Source organism: Prionailurus viverrinus, chromosome C2 (genome assembly GCF_022837055.1).
Source record: "Prionailurus viverrinus isolate Anna chromosome C2, UM_Priviv_1.0, whole genome shotgun sequence".
In the NCBI taxonomy this organism is placed as follows: Eukaryota; Metazoa; Chordata; class Mammalia; order Carnivora; family Felidae; genus Prionailurus; species Prionailurus viverrinus.
Genome location: NC_062569.1, coordinates 58294623 through 58311454, shown reverse-complemented (window position 1 = coordinate 58311454; position 16832 = coordinate 58294623). Strand labels below are relative to the sequence as shown.

The 16832-nt window shown below is 34.5% G+C and overlaps 1 long non-coding RNA gene across 1 annotated transcript; it reads left to right on the top strand.

Moving 5' to 3' along the window:
* Positions 1 to 1742: 1742 nt before the first annotated feature.
* LOC125175303 (uncharacterized) lies at positions 1743 to 16441 on the top strand. The gene is made up of 4 exons (XR_007155747.1): positions 1743 to 1839; positions 3547 to 3762; positions 8748 to 8988; positions 16218 to 16441. It is a non-coding gene; the product is annotated as an uncharacterized LOC125175303 (long non-coding RNA).
* The last annotated feature ends 391 nt before the right edge of the window (positions 16442 to 16832 follow it).

Sequence of the window (16832 nt, the reverse complement as noted above, 5' to 3'; positions counted from 1 at the left end):
AGAAACCGTGAGATCATGACCTGAGCTGAAATCTAGAGTCCGATGTCTAACCAACTGAGCTACCCAGGCACCCCTTCAATTAAGTTTTTATAAATATGTAAATCTCTTATGAAATAAGTCTGGCATGTGGTATGGATTTAGTAAATGTTAGAAATCTAGCTCTTCTTTCTGACTAAAATAATACAATAATTTATTGGGGGGGCCTGGATGACTCAGTCGGTTCAGTGACTGGCTTGATCTCAGTTCAGGTCTTGATCTCACAGTCATGAACACAAGTCCCACATTGGGCTCCAACTGGGTGTGAAGCCACTTAAAATAAACAAAAACAAATAAACAAAACAAAAATATAATGATTTATTAAACTTCATCATTAGTTCCCTTTGATTTATACAAAATAACCTTATTTTTCTTTTCCTAATATTATTATTTGGTTGTATTCATTTCATCTAAAGTATTTTCTGTCCATGAAGTTGAAAATCAATGTGTGTGTGTGTGTGTGTGTGTGTGTACTAAATTATATAGGAATATAACTAAAACATTTTCCTTATTTCAAATATTCTGTTTCTATAACTTTGGGGTAAGTCTATGCATCTGCATAAAGCCTTCTGCTGATTTTTCTTTTGAAAGGTTTTAAAGTTATGTAAAGAAAAAATATGTATAACTCTGTGCAGTGCTGAGACCTGCCATGATTGTGCTGGGAGTTATTTACAGAAGATCTATTTCTTCTGTTGGGAATACATAGCACAAGTTTTCCTTATTGTTCTGGACATCTCACCCACTAAACCATTCGTTTTCTCTGAGGACAGAAGTAAATAGCACAATTTGTTCTCAAAGACGACTAGCTGTTTCTGAAATGTGAGGAAGCTCATGGTAAATGGGCAGAATGTTAGAAATAAATAAGAAAAATGGGGCAGCAGAAATAAATCTTTTATGATGCCTTCTCTCATTCATTTATATGGAGGCAGCCTTTTGCCACAGCTACAGGTGACAAGAAACAACAGAGATTGCGAGTTTGAAATATTTCTTAGAAAATAATTTTAGCATCAAAGTAATTTCATCATCAGCTTCAAAAGGCACTTACGTAAACCTTTTTTTAAGGTGCAAACTGAAGAGTCATTTACAGAGAACAATGATTTACTTACTTACCAATCCTGGGAATGTTATTTTGCTATTATTGAATTTAATTTTGATGTCTTTTCTTTTTTTTGAAATAAATAATATGTAATTCAGACATCAGAAATGAATAAAAGAAATATTTGTATTTCCAATAATGTATAATGCTTTTCTCCAACTGAGTATGACCACTTCTAAGGTGTAGCTTTATTAGCTGATAAACAACAAATGGTTTTATCATCAATTTCCCAGGGAAATGCTTTATTTTCACCCCAAGTAATTGGAAAAAGATAAATTTTTTCTATCTACTGAATGATCAGAAATAAGTCAAACGACAGCTATAACAACATAAGATGGAGAGGCAGAATTAGGATAGATCAGTACTTATTTAAACTAAAGAGTTTGTGGCAAATAATATTTTCTAAGCTTAGCCACACTTATAAGTATGCCCTCTAACATGCTTTTGTAATATAAAGCCTAATTCCTCTCCCCTTGAATCTGAGATAGTCTTAGTAACTCGCTTCTAAGTAGATAGAATACAGCAGAAGTGACACTTTATGACTTCTGAGGATAGCTCATAAGAGACAATAGAGCTTCCACATGGTTACCTTTTCTTGTGGGGCTCACCCTTGAGTCTCAGCCACCATACTATGAAGAAGCCATTTACTACATAGAAAGACATGTGGGCTATTCGGTAACCTCGGCTGATAAATAGTTTTCAGGCATGTGAGTAAGACACTGATGATTCCAGCCCTCAGTCTCTTAGCCTCTGATGACAAGTGGAACAAAAATGAGCTGTTCCTAGGGAATCCCGTTCAAATTGCAGGTTCTTAAGCAAAATAAATGTCAGATATTACATTTGGAACTTTTTTTTTTTGATAATCTATCAATACATAATAGGAACACCGAATTTGAAGGAAAAGTTTTGAAACAAGATTAGTCATGTGTGTTATTCAAATAGTAAAGGCAATATAGTCAGGGTGGAAATTACGATTATCTTTGTTGACGTTTAGTCATGATCTTTCTGCATATTTGGGCATAACCATTATTAATTCTACAAAACCCCATATAAGTAAATAACATATACACAAGTAATTTGAGATAAAGTAGTCACACATCTTATAATTATTAGGTAACCAGGATTTTAAAATAAACTGAGTTAAATATAGCATAGTCCTAATATCTATAAGTATCTAGAATGGTGTGACAACTAAACTTTTATTCCTTTGTGTTTACTGGAGGATTGCTTTATTTTAAAAACTTATTTTGAAAGAAGTAACACACTTAATTGTTTTGTGTTCTTGAAAAAGTGGAAGATATGTTTTCTATTCTTAATCATGATTATAGTGTTTATTCTAAAGTGCCTATCAGCCCTATTGTTGAAGTAATTTCAAACATTTAATGTCTCATTTATTTTACATAAATTATGTAAGCCTTAAAGGTATGATGTGTATAACACATAATGTGACAACTTTTTAGTCTTTTTAAAAAATATTTATACACAAATAAAAATAATCGCCTATTTTATTAAGGAAAATAAACTTGATTGTGCCTTTTTATAATCATGACATGCATCCCTTACATAAAATTTAAAGAAATATCTAAGAATAGTATAAGAAGTGAGTCCTAAATGAATGGAGGTAAACCTTTTTTTTACCCATTAATCCATAGACTATCACCTTTTTGTCACCACTTTTTGGTTCATTTCTTCCTCTTGTGATCTTAATAGGATACAGTTGAACAGCAGGGGCTTTTACTAATCTTGTTCTAGCCTACTGAAACAAGGATGAAGAGAGAAAAGTAGTTTGGTACTCTGTACATGCATATTAAAACTTGTACAAAGTTATGTTTCTCAAGCAAGGAGCCCTGAAAGGGCACAGTCCAATTCAATCCAGAGAACCAAACTAAACTGAGCCGAACAGCTTGCCTCTATACTGTATCAAAGCTCTCTACCAAAGCTTGTTGTATTTTCTCTTCCTTCTCAATCCAAGAAGACTCATTTTGTAAGACCTTCTGCTTACAAACGAAAATTTTTCATTACATTTTATTCCACTTCAAACCAAATGAACAACTTCAGAAGATTTTACTTATATAGTCTCTTAAGTTCCTTTGGCAAAAATAATTAATAACACTAACAATATCACTGGCCTCAAATTTAGATAAGACCTTCCAATGAGCACAAAATCATTTGATTTTCCTCTTGAATGTCTTCAGACATTTCAGAAATAAGTAAAAAGAATTATTTTTCTTATTTCAAAGATGGAAAAATGAAGTAAAGAATTGAAATGAATTCTTGGAGGGCACATTGTGATACAGCAATAAAATAAAAAGTTTTATTGACAGAGTTGTGTGTTAACAGCTTATTAAGAATGAACTGCTAATTTTCCATCCTAGCTTCCTCCCTGTCTCTCTCTTCCCTCCCTTTTTTCACAGATCTTAAATGAATACCTACTATGTGAATACAGTGGGAATATCAAAATGATCTATCCATGATCTGTGATTTCAAACTGATGACTTTGAAGATCAATCTTACAGTAAATTAAGTGTTATACTAACAGGTGTCAGTGAAGTACTATGACACATGTAGTACAAACTGGCTAATTTTACCAGATGCTAGAAGAAGAGAAAGAAACAAAGAATCAGAGAAGAGTGAGTAGAAGCCATGAAAAGAAGTTGATCCTCATTATTTGCTAAGTCCATATTTGCAAATTTTCCTGCTCACTAAAATTTATCTGTAATCCCAAAATCAATATGATGATTTTGTGGTCACTTAAGAACATGTGCGGAGTGACAAAAAATTAAGATGATTAGCACTCATGTTTCCAGCCAAGGTCAAACTAAGTAATATTCTACCTTCTTGTTGTAACTCTCATACTGAAAATGTTTCCTTTTCAAGGTCTATTTAGAGCCACAATTTCTACATTTTGTTGGTGATTTGACTTTTTAAAATGTCCCCTAAGCATAATAGTGAAGCATCTTCTAATGTACCTAAGTGCAAGAAGGCTTTGATGTACTTCTAGGGAAAATATGTATATTGATAAGCTTCATCCAGGGATAATTTATAGTCCTGTGTAAGTATATTAAATAAGGTATCTTTAAACAGAAACACATATAAAACAGGGTTATGTATTGATTATTTAATGAAAATGTTATGAGCCAAGGCTCACAGGAAACTAACCCTGCATCTCCTCTGAGAACAACTGTTCAGTATTCACTAATTCAGTGTTTGCAAAGACATCATAGAATACAACTACTATGAATAACAAGAATCCACTGTGGAATCCCAGGCAATGATTAGAGAAGAAAAGAAAGGCATTCCCAACAAAGCAAATAATCTCTACAGATCTTTTAAGTATGAAAGAGTGATTTATATTCAAGGGAATTCAAGACACCACTTGGTTATTTTCTGTGGAGCTCACTATTCTGTTAGTCTGGGAAAAATGTCTCTCTTATGTGGATCCTGTAGTTTCTCTTTTCATAGATCTTTTCAAATTATATTATCAGTTATTTCTAGGTCTGATATGTTTAGTCTGATATGACACTCTTATCATGGGGACAATGAGTTAGACAAGGAATCAACATCCCAGGCAAAGAGAGCCAACTAACTACAGGTTCAACATGAGAGAGATAAATGATATTCCATACTCCATAGTAACTTACTGACCCAATCAACTCTTAGTCTCTTGGGAAAATTGAATGTAAGACCCTCAGAGAGGAAGTGACAAAACAGGGACAAAGTAAGAGAATTTAAGAATAAAGAAGTAAAGTCGTGATTGTGGGGAGGCAAGGGAGTAGGGAATAACCACCTTCACTAAAATAGTGCAATGTTAGAGTTCTGCTTTGTTTCTTCCAACAGTTGCTTGTCACAAACAAATATTACATTATATACTTACTTGATTTTCTTTTGCTAGAATTAAAATTTTAGACAGGAAATGCATCTATTTTATTCAGTGAAGTATTACCAGTGCCTAGAATAGAGCCTGGCACATAGTTGGCACTCAGAATATATAAATTGAATAAATGCCTTTGAATGTTAGATAATGATAAATTAATATTGAAAATTAGAAGTCATGACACACTGGAATGAATATAACAATTTGTATTTCAATATTTTCTGTGATTTCTACTTAACATTAGTTCTATGAGTGAACTATATTCATTAATTTCTTTTCTGCCTGTGTCTCAATTTAATGTAAATTTTTCTAATGATATTTAAATTGTGACAGATGTGCCCTTAAGGAATGTATTGCCTAAGGATAAAGAATATATTCTAGACATTTTTAAATAAACATATCAACAAATCTGAGGAAATGTTTTATTATTTTTTTTTATTTTTAAAGTTTTTATATAAATTCTAGTTGGTTAACATACAGTGTAATGATTAGTTTCAGGAATAGAATTTAGTGATTTATCACTTACATACAACACCCAGTGCTCATCATAAGTGCCCTCCTTAATACCTATCACCCACTTAACCCACCTCCCCTCCAGCAACCCCCAGTTTGTTCTCTATAGTTAAGAGTCTGGGGAAAAGTTTTAGTGTAATGTTTATCACAGTGTATGTATTAAAACCTAAAACCTTTCTGGGGCGCCTGGGTGGCTCAGTCGGTTAAGCGTCCGACTTCGGCTAAGGTCACGATCTCGTGGTCCGTGGGTTCGAGCCCCGCGTTGGCTCTGGGCTGATGGCCCAGAGCCTGGAGCCTGCTTCGGATTCTGTGGTTCCCTCTCTCTCTGCCCCTCCACCGTTCATGCTGTGTCTCTCTCTGTCTCAACAATAAATAAACGTTAAAAAAAAATTAAAAAAAAAAAAACCTAAAACCTCTCTATCAAAAAAGCATTTGAAAATAGGTATTATTTTATTGTATTGTAGCTTTAAAAAATATCTCTTTTTGGGGGGCCTGGGTGGCTCAGTTGGTTGAGCATCTGACTCTTGATTTCTGCTCAGGTCATGATCTCATGGTTTGTGGGTTGGATTCTCTCTCCCTCTCTCTCTGCCCCTCCCCTGTTCATTCTCTTTCTCTCAAAAGAAATAAATACATATAAAAAAATATCTTTTTAAATTTAGTGTTAAGTTATATACATATAAACATTATGTACGTAGATATATTCAATATAGATTATATTATATATCATAATAGTGTATATTAGATAGGTAGATAGACATAATTTCAGAAATAAACAAAGACTAAATATCTAAGTCATTCTACTAGTAAAATTTAATATTTCCATTTGATTTAATGAGTTGTAGGCTAAAATTTTGAAGATGATTTTGTTCAATTTAACAAATACAAATATAAATAATTACACAAAATTATAGTAATTTATAGTAGTCATTTGCACAAAGATTATGAAATTAAGAAAAATGTATACTAACAACTTACCATATAAATCTATAATTGTGTGTGTTTCTGTGTGAGCCTTTATTGTATAAGGCCAAGAAGCTCCACCACATCATAGTAGTGATATGGGGAACACAGGAAAAGGAAATGTGGATAAAATTAAATTTCTTTATAATCTGCAGCCCCTTGACAAATACTTGAGACAGGCAGAATATGACACTCCTCTAGGAACTCTTGAATGTCTTAATGTTAATACTTTGCTAAAAGGAAAAACAACCCTAGCTTGACAACCGTTAGTGCCTCCAGAATCCTGTGAGTCTTCAACATATGAAAGTACTTTTGGAAAGTTCCTTTGTCTTGATCTCCCCCAATTCCAAAGCATATAATCAGTCATTCTTCACATCCCCAATGCAGTGCTTCCTATCCCCCTCTCCTCCACCCAGTCCTTGGGTCCTGCCCCAGTGCTATAATAAGAACACATTTTGTACTGAAAATGTCTCAAAAATTCTCTCTTGGCCAAACTTTAGCACTTCAAACCACATCAGTATTAATCAAGAAAATGAAAGGATATGCACTGAGTCTTCAGAGTTACAATTAAGGACGGGTTCTGTAATTTATGGTCCATCTGTTATTGGTGAAGATTGGCATCAATACACACATACATCAAAAATAAAAAAGCTGGGCACCTGGGTGGCCCAATCAGTTAGGCATTCAACTCTTGATTTTGGCTCAAGGGATGATCTTGCAGTTTGTGAGATGGAGCCCCACATTGGGCTCTATGCTATAAGCACAGAACCTGCTTGGGATTCTCTCTCTCCCTCCCTCTCTGCCCCTCCCCTGACTGCACTGTCTCTCTCAAAATAACTTTAAAAAAAAAAAAAGAATTAAAGGCTATATCTTTCAAAGATATCACAATATTCACAGTACAAGAACTTCTAAAAAGAAGCATAGGTGCCAGTGTCTACAGTCAAGAAACCATGTCTATTATTTTGCAGCACAGATGAGTGTTTTGTACATTTTTCAGTCTCAACACAGATTTTTTTCTCTCACTTTGCAAAATTGCCATTGAGGAAATATTTTCTTGAAGGTATATATTTTCCACCAAAGTAATAAGCTCTTCTTTCCTGGTCACAGGAAGTGTGCTAGATGCTCTGGACTCTTCCCTTTAACACTGATTTCCGGTGGGAAGTAATTCTCTCTTTTTGAATCAACATTCAATTAACATTCAGATTCTTAACACAGCTTTAATGAAAATGGAAAGGAAGAAAACAATTCATTCTCCAAATAACATTGTTCTATGGATATTGTAGTTCTCTTAATTTCCCCCCCCTCTGGAGTTGAGCAATCTCCATGATATGCTCATCAAATCAAACATTAATTTAATTTATTTCAGTGCACAAATTTATTTCTTTTATTTGTTTTCATTTAGGTAGTGATTGTCTAATCAAAATATTTTGTATAAGGCTGAGTGTCTCTTAATAGTCATCATGGAAATAGTCAATTATACCATTTATACCATAAAAAGTACATTATTTCTCAAAAACTTATTTAAAGCTAGTTAGCATCATACAATAAGACTCATGGAGAATTACTTTAATAATTTTGCTACTAAATTAATGCATCAAAATCAGAAGTTAAATAATACTCACTTTGCTCATTGCAGAAAAGTTACAATAAAGAAATCTGTAAGCAAACTGGTGTAATTAGATAGGAAGAAAGAGCTGGTAGAAAGGAAATGAGATATCTACACACTTCCTTTCTATGAAATATCTTAAGCTGACTTCAAAAGACTGAAGAAGGGAATGAAAGCAGTGTTAAATAAATATTGGTCCTGTTGATCCCCACTTACTCCCAATTATCCCCTTATCAAATCTTACTTTATTATAGCTATTAATGAAAAACATAAGAATTGACTTTGTTAGTACAACATTGTGTTAACAATTTTTTGTCACCCTCTTCCTTTTAGAAGAAACACCATTACTGATATAGAAAATTTCCAGTTGCAACTTTGGAAACATTTTAAATTTTGACTTGTGCAATTCATTTTTTAACTTGGTTTAAAAGATATTCATAACAAAATTGTGATTTTCTATGGTCAAGAAATGTTCTATAATTGTCTTGAGAACAGATATCAAATATACTAAAAGAATAGCAAAATGTGACCAACCATTACCTTCCTTTACCTTATGTAAGTGCCCATAGTAAAGTAAGGACTCTAAGTGCTTATTACTCTTTCCTCCCCTCATATCATGCCTTTTTTTTCTTTAAAAAATTTTTTTTTTATTTATTATTGAGGCCAAATGGCGAATAAGCTAGAAGATCAGAAGGTCCCTGAGGAAGGAGCAGGCACTGGCACATGCAAGTCAACTTCCAGAATGCACATTATCGTTCCTCACATCCACCACACAGATCCAAAGAGGTCTTCATGCAGTGGTGGAACTTTTAAGTCATGGAGCACTGAGAAGTATAGGGAAGACAATATAGCATCCTGAATAGGCTTGGCCTATGGAGGAGCAGAAGAATTCCATTCTCTATGGTATCAGAGTTTCTGCAGTGCCTACTTATGCACAGAGAGCAGGCTGTGGGCAAAAGTAGCTGTGCTGGCCTTATGACGCTGTGATGCATTTCTAGCTTACTGTGATCTCAAACACTTGTCCTTATAATGATAGGAAAATTGACAAGGACTGTTTCCATGGAAAGGCAGAAACCAGGGATGAGTTGGGGCCTGTTGATGATTTGGCATGGGCAATGGTCTCATTGTAGGTAAAGTCTGTAATATTAATAATAGTTTAACATATTTATTAGTTTGGGTTTGCAAACCAGCTGAAAAATTCCAACACCTGGTCTAATATAATATATATGTCATCACTTTGGAAGCAAAAGAAACTTGAAAAAAATCCTTTCAACTTTCTGTGGTGCTCCATTTTCATTTACTTTTTTGAAAATATTTGATTTGCAAGGGATAAAATGCATGAATTGGGTTTTAGTTTATAGCCTAGAACACAGGGTGAGGGAGTGAGACTTAGCCTGGGGTTAAAAGCAAGAAAAGCAAAGTCAAAAGAAAAATGAAAAGCAAAGCAAAGAAAGCAAACCAAAAAGCTTGTAATTTTTTTTTGTCACTAGCCCAAGGAAAGTGTGTATAGCTTGTCAATCTAAATTCAAGTGTTGTCTGTCTAATGTAGGTAGATCTCCCCATTCCTACAAGATTCAAACTCAAAAGATTGATAGTTCTTTAGCATCATTGTTGTTATTACTTTAGAAATATACTTCTTGTATGCATTTTTGCATCAGAACTTTTGGGAATAAATCCTGAATAACATTTGAAAGGTGGAGAGAAAAACAAAATTGGAAGTTCCTACAAAGAGAGAAAAGTTCTCCCATCAAGTCCTAAGATTGCATTCTCCCAATATCAGGTTCAGGGTATTGACCTTTGATACTTTACTATCAAGCTATGGATATTAGTGTATATCTAGCAAATATTATGAAGTAGATGTTAATCTGCTAGAATTATAAGGAGGTATGGACAGCTTCAGAGATATCCTGGTTCAAGGTCACCAATCTTTATTTCTACATTCTCTTATTAGTATTGCTTTCAGGAAAATCTCTGCATCATCACCAGCAAGATTTATACCGGTTTATGCCTCTATGGCCTTTACAGCTTCTTTTCTGAAAAATAATAGTTTGGCAAAAGTTTCAGAAATACAGCTTGGTCCACCTGGTTTAAAGTGCCCACCAATGAACCGATTATCACTGGTGAAGTTCAGAGTAATAATCAGCCAGACATGGGCAACAGACTGCGTTTTGGTCTGAAATAGCAATGAAAAAAAATTTCAAATGTAACATAGATTAATTATGCTTGTATAAATTCCCTTAATAAGGGTAAGGGATTATGGTCAATTTCATCTTTACATACAGAGAGATACAGAGAAAAAAATTTTGGAAACTATGCCAAGTAAGTGTTATAAATTCTTGACCAAAAGAAGAAATGCAATATTGAGACCGTTTTTCTGTATCTAAAGAATTTCCAGTCCTTCCTGTCTTGTCTCAGCTTCATCCAACAATGGAATCTGACAGAGCAGAATGACTATGACCAAGTAGTAAATGATATGGCACACAGCAAAGGAAATGGAGTGGTTAAAGGGATTGAGGGACTATCAGGGGGAAAATAAGGGACAAAAGGGTTCTAAATAGAAATTCCCCTGCCAGTTACAAGAGGTGGTCTTTTGGTAATGCCTAAAGAGATGTGTAATATTTAAGAAAGCTGGATCTGGAAGCAAGCTTCTTGAGTTCAAGTTCCAATTTTGCCACTCATCATCTCTGCCACTTTGGATAACTTAACTTCTTTTGGCTTTGGTTTCCTTACCTGCAAATGGAGCCTCTACTTTGTTTGATCGCTGTGAGCAATAATTGTGGTAAAAGATAAAATGCTTTAAGAACAGTTTCTAGCTTTCTATTAATCAGAGAAGGTTGATTTCTTAACAATTCAAAAATTCCAATGGCTATCAGTAACTTAATAGTTAAAGTTTATTTCTCAATTTTACTTCAATTCGATGCAGATGGAGTAAGTGACTTCGAGAAAGTGGCTCTGTACCTCATAGGACTCACTGACTCAGGGTTCTTCTACTGTGTTGCCTTTCCCACCTCAGTGTCATGAAAATCCACATGCAGACGAGGAAAAAGACTGAGCACAGCACAAGACATTTTTTACAGGTTATCTGGCATTAGCCACTTTAATTCTAGTTAGATTCCATTTGCCAGAACCCAGGAAAAGGTGACATTAACTTTAAGGGAGGCAGAAAAACCATGTCTTGCTGTGAGTGTTGAAGGAAGAAGAAAACACAATATTGATTCTCACTTACAGGCTCAGCCACACCCATTACCAGTCCTTTACAAATATTATTTTTTTTCTGTTAGAACCAAGGTCCTAAGATCATTCATTTGAATATGACCCATGACCAATTTTTACCATCTGTAGACTATACACAGCCTTAAACTTTCAAATCAAGTCTGGAAATTAGGAACAATTTTGCATGTTCTGGATTTGTTGATTTGACTGTGTAACAGTAATGATAAATTGTTATGAATTGTATTGCCCATATCTTATACCTTTATGGGTTGAATGGAGGAAATATACTTAAGATTGTGTGGCAGCTAATAAGCAAAACAAATATTCAGACTTCAGAGAGTGCTAAGTCTGAGTATAAAAATATGGAGATCTTGAATAATGGTAGCAGTGTGTACAGGCAGAAGTAATCTCTACTAAATGAAATATAGAGTAGAGAAAAAAGAGACCCTATGAAGCCTTGATAATGAGCATCTGTGTATTTATAAACCATTTAATAAAACTCTGCTACTAGTTAGTGCTAAGGATTTTTATTGAGAGCATTCACTGACTTTGACCAAGTAACCGAGAGAAAATGTCTTTCACAGATGCACATAAGGGAAGGGGAGCAAAAATAATATAAAAACAGGGAGGGGGACAAAACATAAGAGACTCTTAAATATGGAGAACAAATAGTTCCAGGGTTACTAGAGGGCTTGTGGGAGAGGGGATGGGCTAAATGGGTAAGGGGCACTAAGGAATCTACTCCTGAAATCATTGTTGCGCTATATGCTAACTAATTTGGATGTAATTAAAAAAATTAAATTAAAATTTTTTTTAAAAAATTAAAAAAATTTGCATTGAGGGGCGCCATTCTCAGTTAATTGAGCATCTGACTCTTGATTTTGGGTCAGGTCATGATCCCAGTGTCACTGAGAAATGAGCCTGCTTAGGATTCTCTCTCTCTCCCTCTCTTCTGCTGCCCCTCTCCCCCACTCATGCTCTTTCTCTCTCTCTCAAATAAAAAAAAATGCATTGAAATTATAAGGCACGAGTATAAGTAATTTTAACAATCCAAAGTGTAGAGAATATTTCAAATAGAGTTTGGACACACTCTACTGGTATTTATATGGAAAGTCTGTATTTTATATTATTAATAATAAGTATGGCCTCTATGGTATTTATCCTCTCTGCCCTGTCATCTAAACCCATATTTTTTGCAAGGAGTAGTATTGGCTGATCAAGTGCAAATTCACAGATTTTGCCACATTTTCAAGAATGTAACCTTAATAAGGCTGGATTGGGCAAAAGTCTACTTTAAGTTATTTTCATTTGTTTCTTCTCTTTGGCTATTGTGATATGGATCTGTCCCATTATGTAAGAGTGAACCTATGTAAGACTTGGATTTAAGCTTGCATACAAGTGAGCAATGTAGGCTGTTTTCCTTGAGTGTCAGTTAAATAAGATTAAGTTATGCTGTTTTAAAAATAATGAAAAAAATACAGAATAGTTTTGTCATTTATGTTCACTCCAGGACCCAAGCTAGAATAGGAATTGTCTCTTAAACACTGTCAATCTTGGGGCACCTGGGTGGTTCAGTTAAGTATCTGACTTCTGCTCAGGTCATGATCTCGCAGTTCCTGAGTCCGAGCCCCTCATGGGGCTCTGTGCTGATAGCTCAGAAACTGGAGCCTGCTTTGATTCTTTGTCTCCCTCTCTCTCTTCCTCTCCCCTGCTCACACTCTATCTCTCTCTCTCTCTCAAAAATAAACATTTTAAACAATTAAAAAACAAAACAAAACATTCTCAATCGTGAGAAAAGAAGGAGACTCTGGCAAGCTATGTGTTGGCCTTTAACATTTCTGCATTGAAGTAATATAGGTCATCCCTGCTTACCTTTTCTTAACGAAAGCAAGTTACATGTCCAAGCTCGATATTAAAGGGTGGATATAATCTTCCTTTAAGATGGTGAAGAAGGGGCACCTAGGTAGTTCAGTCAGTTGAGCGTCCGACTTCAGCTTAGGTCATGATCTCAGGGTTGGTGGGTTCAAGCCCCACACTGGGCTCTGGGCTGACAGCTCAGAGCTTGGAGCCTGCTTCAGATTCTGCATCTCCCTCTCTCTGCCCCTCCCCAGCTTGCACTCTGTCTCTCAAAAATAAATTAAAAATGTTAAGCAATAAATAAATAAATAATAAAATGGTGAGGAAAATGATTTTGAACAATATAATCAGGACATCAGCAAGATGGTGAAATTGGAGGGCCCATTTTCATATGTCCCATAGCAACAATAATTTGGCAGCCTCCCACAGATAAAGGTGGCTTGTGGGATCTTTGGGATCCAAGTAGGAAGTTATGAAGCCCTGATGGAGCCCAAGACTGAGGAGGGCTGTTTTAAGAAAGCAGACCTATGCCCAAGTCGCAAGCTCACTAATGGTGGTTGGAGCTACAGACCCAGAGGCAGCCCTATCTACCTATAGAGCTGGCTATAGTCCCATATGGCCTTGGTCTTACTACCACCACTATCTGTCATGGAACTCAGGAGATGTCATGTCTGTTAGTGCTTTGAGTAATATGCCTGCTGACCTCGGTCATCTCTTGGATCCTGAAGCAACTGAGCCAACATGAAGAGCCATTGCTTTAGTGTCTCTCCTTTTATTTCCTTTATTTATTTCTTTATTAATTATTATTATTATTATTATTATTAGAGAGAGAGAGAGAGAAAGAGCAAGGGAAAGGGGCAGAGGAAAAGAGAGACAGAATCCTAAGCAGGTTCCATGCCCAGCATGGAGCCCCATGCTGGGCTCGATCCCACAACCCTGGTATCATGACCTGAGCTGAAATTAAGGGTGGGATGCACAACAGACTGAGTCACCCAGGTGTCCCCAGTCTCTTTTTAATTGAACCATTTTGTGCAATAGAAAAGTTTTATTGAGCACAAGCTTAATTGACTCAAACATCTTTTCCATGAATTAAATTGGCTTTCCTTGCTCAAATATCTCAGTTTTATCTGTTATAGGATAGAGTGAAGAATCTTCCATATTCCAACTTTGTATATTTCTGTAAGTTTTAGAATCCTTTTAATTTTCTTTTATCTTATTTTCCTTTTATTCTCTCTTGCAATTATTTTCTGAGTTCATTTCTTTCTTGTAATACCTTGTCAAATGATACCCATAGCAACTTAGAAGTACTCTTTACATCTTATTTCCCAGCCTCCCCAACTATAGGTCAAAGCTCATTCAAGAATGTCACCTGCCTTCCAAGTTATCACAAGTGATACTTTTTATAAAATGTTTCACCACAAAATAATATAAATTACTACCCTTCCAGCCTCCAATCAGAGTTTCTTCATCATCCCATATGAAGCCTAAAGCCAAAGACGTATATATGTTTATTATGGACCACTCTCTGTACTAATTAGTACACATATATAATAAACTTATACTTTTTTATAATACATAGTCTCCCCCAGACTACGTAAAAACAGTTTTTACATAGTCCTACATAAAACTATAATTCTATACATGGCTGGCTTGTATTTTTGTTTATTTATTTGTTTTTCACAGTCATATGTCTCTCAGAGTTCATGAACACCAGGTGGTCAATGACATGGCTTAATATGATCTTAGTCCCAAACCAGAATTCCCAAGCACATTCAGATGCCAGTGAATTCTGTCAATGACTCTTGAGGGAATATTTAAATCGGTAGATATAATAAAGAAAAACAAATGCAGTTTGGAAAACAATCACTCACTTTGATCCTGAAACCTTAAAATTAATGTTGGAAATATTTTAATTTCATTTTTAAATTGAGGTATTAATTTTGACAGAATAGTTTAAAAATCTTATGTGAAATATTTTTAGTTTCAAATGCACTTAATTTGTTTCCTAGCTACTTATTAAAATGACACTATGGCCCCACATTTCCCTCTTTTGATACTTAGTAGAAAATGTTTACCTTATCTATTTTCATCGTGTCCAGTGACAGAAGAAAAATACTAGTATTAATTAAAACTTAATTTTGTCAGGATTCCTAGAGTTAGGTATCATTATTACCATTCTAGTTGGACAGATGAATAAATCAAAGTACAGAATGTTTCAGTATCTTGTATATGGATAAGGAAGAGAATTCTTTGTCCAGAATTCTGGAGGCAAACTCTTAACTAATCTGTTGCATTGGACTATCTTTTAATATATAATATTAAATACCTATTATTTTTTATAATCATTAGAAAACTAGATAAATATTACTACAGGTGACTATCACACATAGTCAATAGATATTAAATTTTATATCAACTAAATAGTTCAACATTTAACTATATAACTCAATTCTTGTTTAATAAATGTACATTACACAAGTGGATGAATCAGTGATTACATTCTAAGCCAGAAAATACATTAAGCATGTTTAACATTTTTTAATTTAATAGATAATAAATATCCTTATATGTTGAGAATAACTTTTTTGTCAATATGTTGCTTGTTTGCATTAAAATAAAGGAGCCATTTAAAAAATGAAAAATAGAGGGGCGCCTGGGTGGCGCAGTCGGTTAAGCGTCCGACTTCAGCCAGGTCACGATCTCGCGGTCCGAGAGTTCGAGCCCCGCGTCAGGCTCTGGGCTGGTGGCTCAGAGCCTGGAGCCTGTTTCCGATTCTGTTTCTCCCTCTCTCTCTGCCCCTCCCCCGTTCATGCTCTGTCACTCTCTGTCACAAAAATAAATAAACGTTGAAAAAAAAAAAAAAAAAAAAAAAATGAAAAATAGAATTTGTTCTGAGTGAGAAAAATAACTGAAAAATACTATTGTTTTAAAATTAATTTAAAGGTGTTTTGGAATTTCCATAGCTAATAGCTTCAAAATAGTTATATATCTTTTTTTTTTGTCTTCTGAGGATTTAATTCTTTAACTAAATTTATTGTATTGTTTTTTTTTTTTTTTACAAGTCTCATCTAGTTATCTGACTGATAATGGCTTTTCTTCAGATTGAGACGTATCTGTGGGTGGCAACAGCGCTAAATAGGAGGTTGATATGAGGACCTAAAAGACTTGAAGAGACTCTGCTTTGTTTTGAATCATTCATATGTGGTGCCACACTATTCAGAAATTAATGTTATTCCATAAATGAATAATGATTTAAATGTACTCAGTAATTGTAAATGCACAAGCATTTTTCCTGTCATATAATAATAAAAAAAATGATGTGGTTTTGGCTAGTCTTGGGTTCTTTTTTAAAGTTATTCAAAATAGGTACCGACAAAGAAGCAAAAAACCTATTTCTAATATACAATACATCATGCAGATTAAATGGAAATACTCATATTTTCCAAACCTGATGTCCTGAGATTATTAAAAAGAACATTTTTAATATTAGGGTCTGTAAAAATGTTATTCTCTGGGGAAGACCACTGTTAAATATGATGAAATTGATTATGTTAAATGTAATATGTAATTCATACAATAAATTATTTTAAAGGCGCAAAATTAGTCTTTTCCATTGTTCAATAAAAGACAAAAAGGCAAATGGAAAGTCAAATCTCAATTAAGTGCAATTTAAGAGA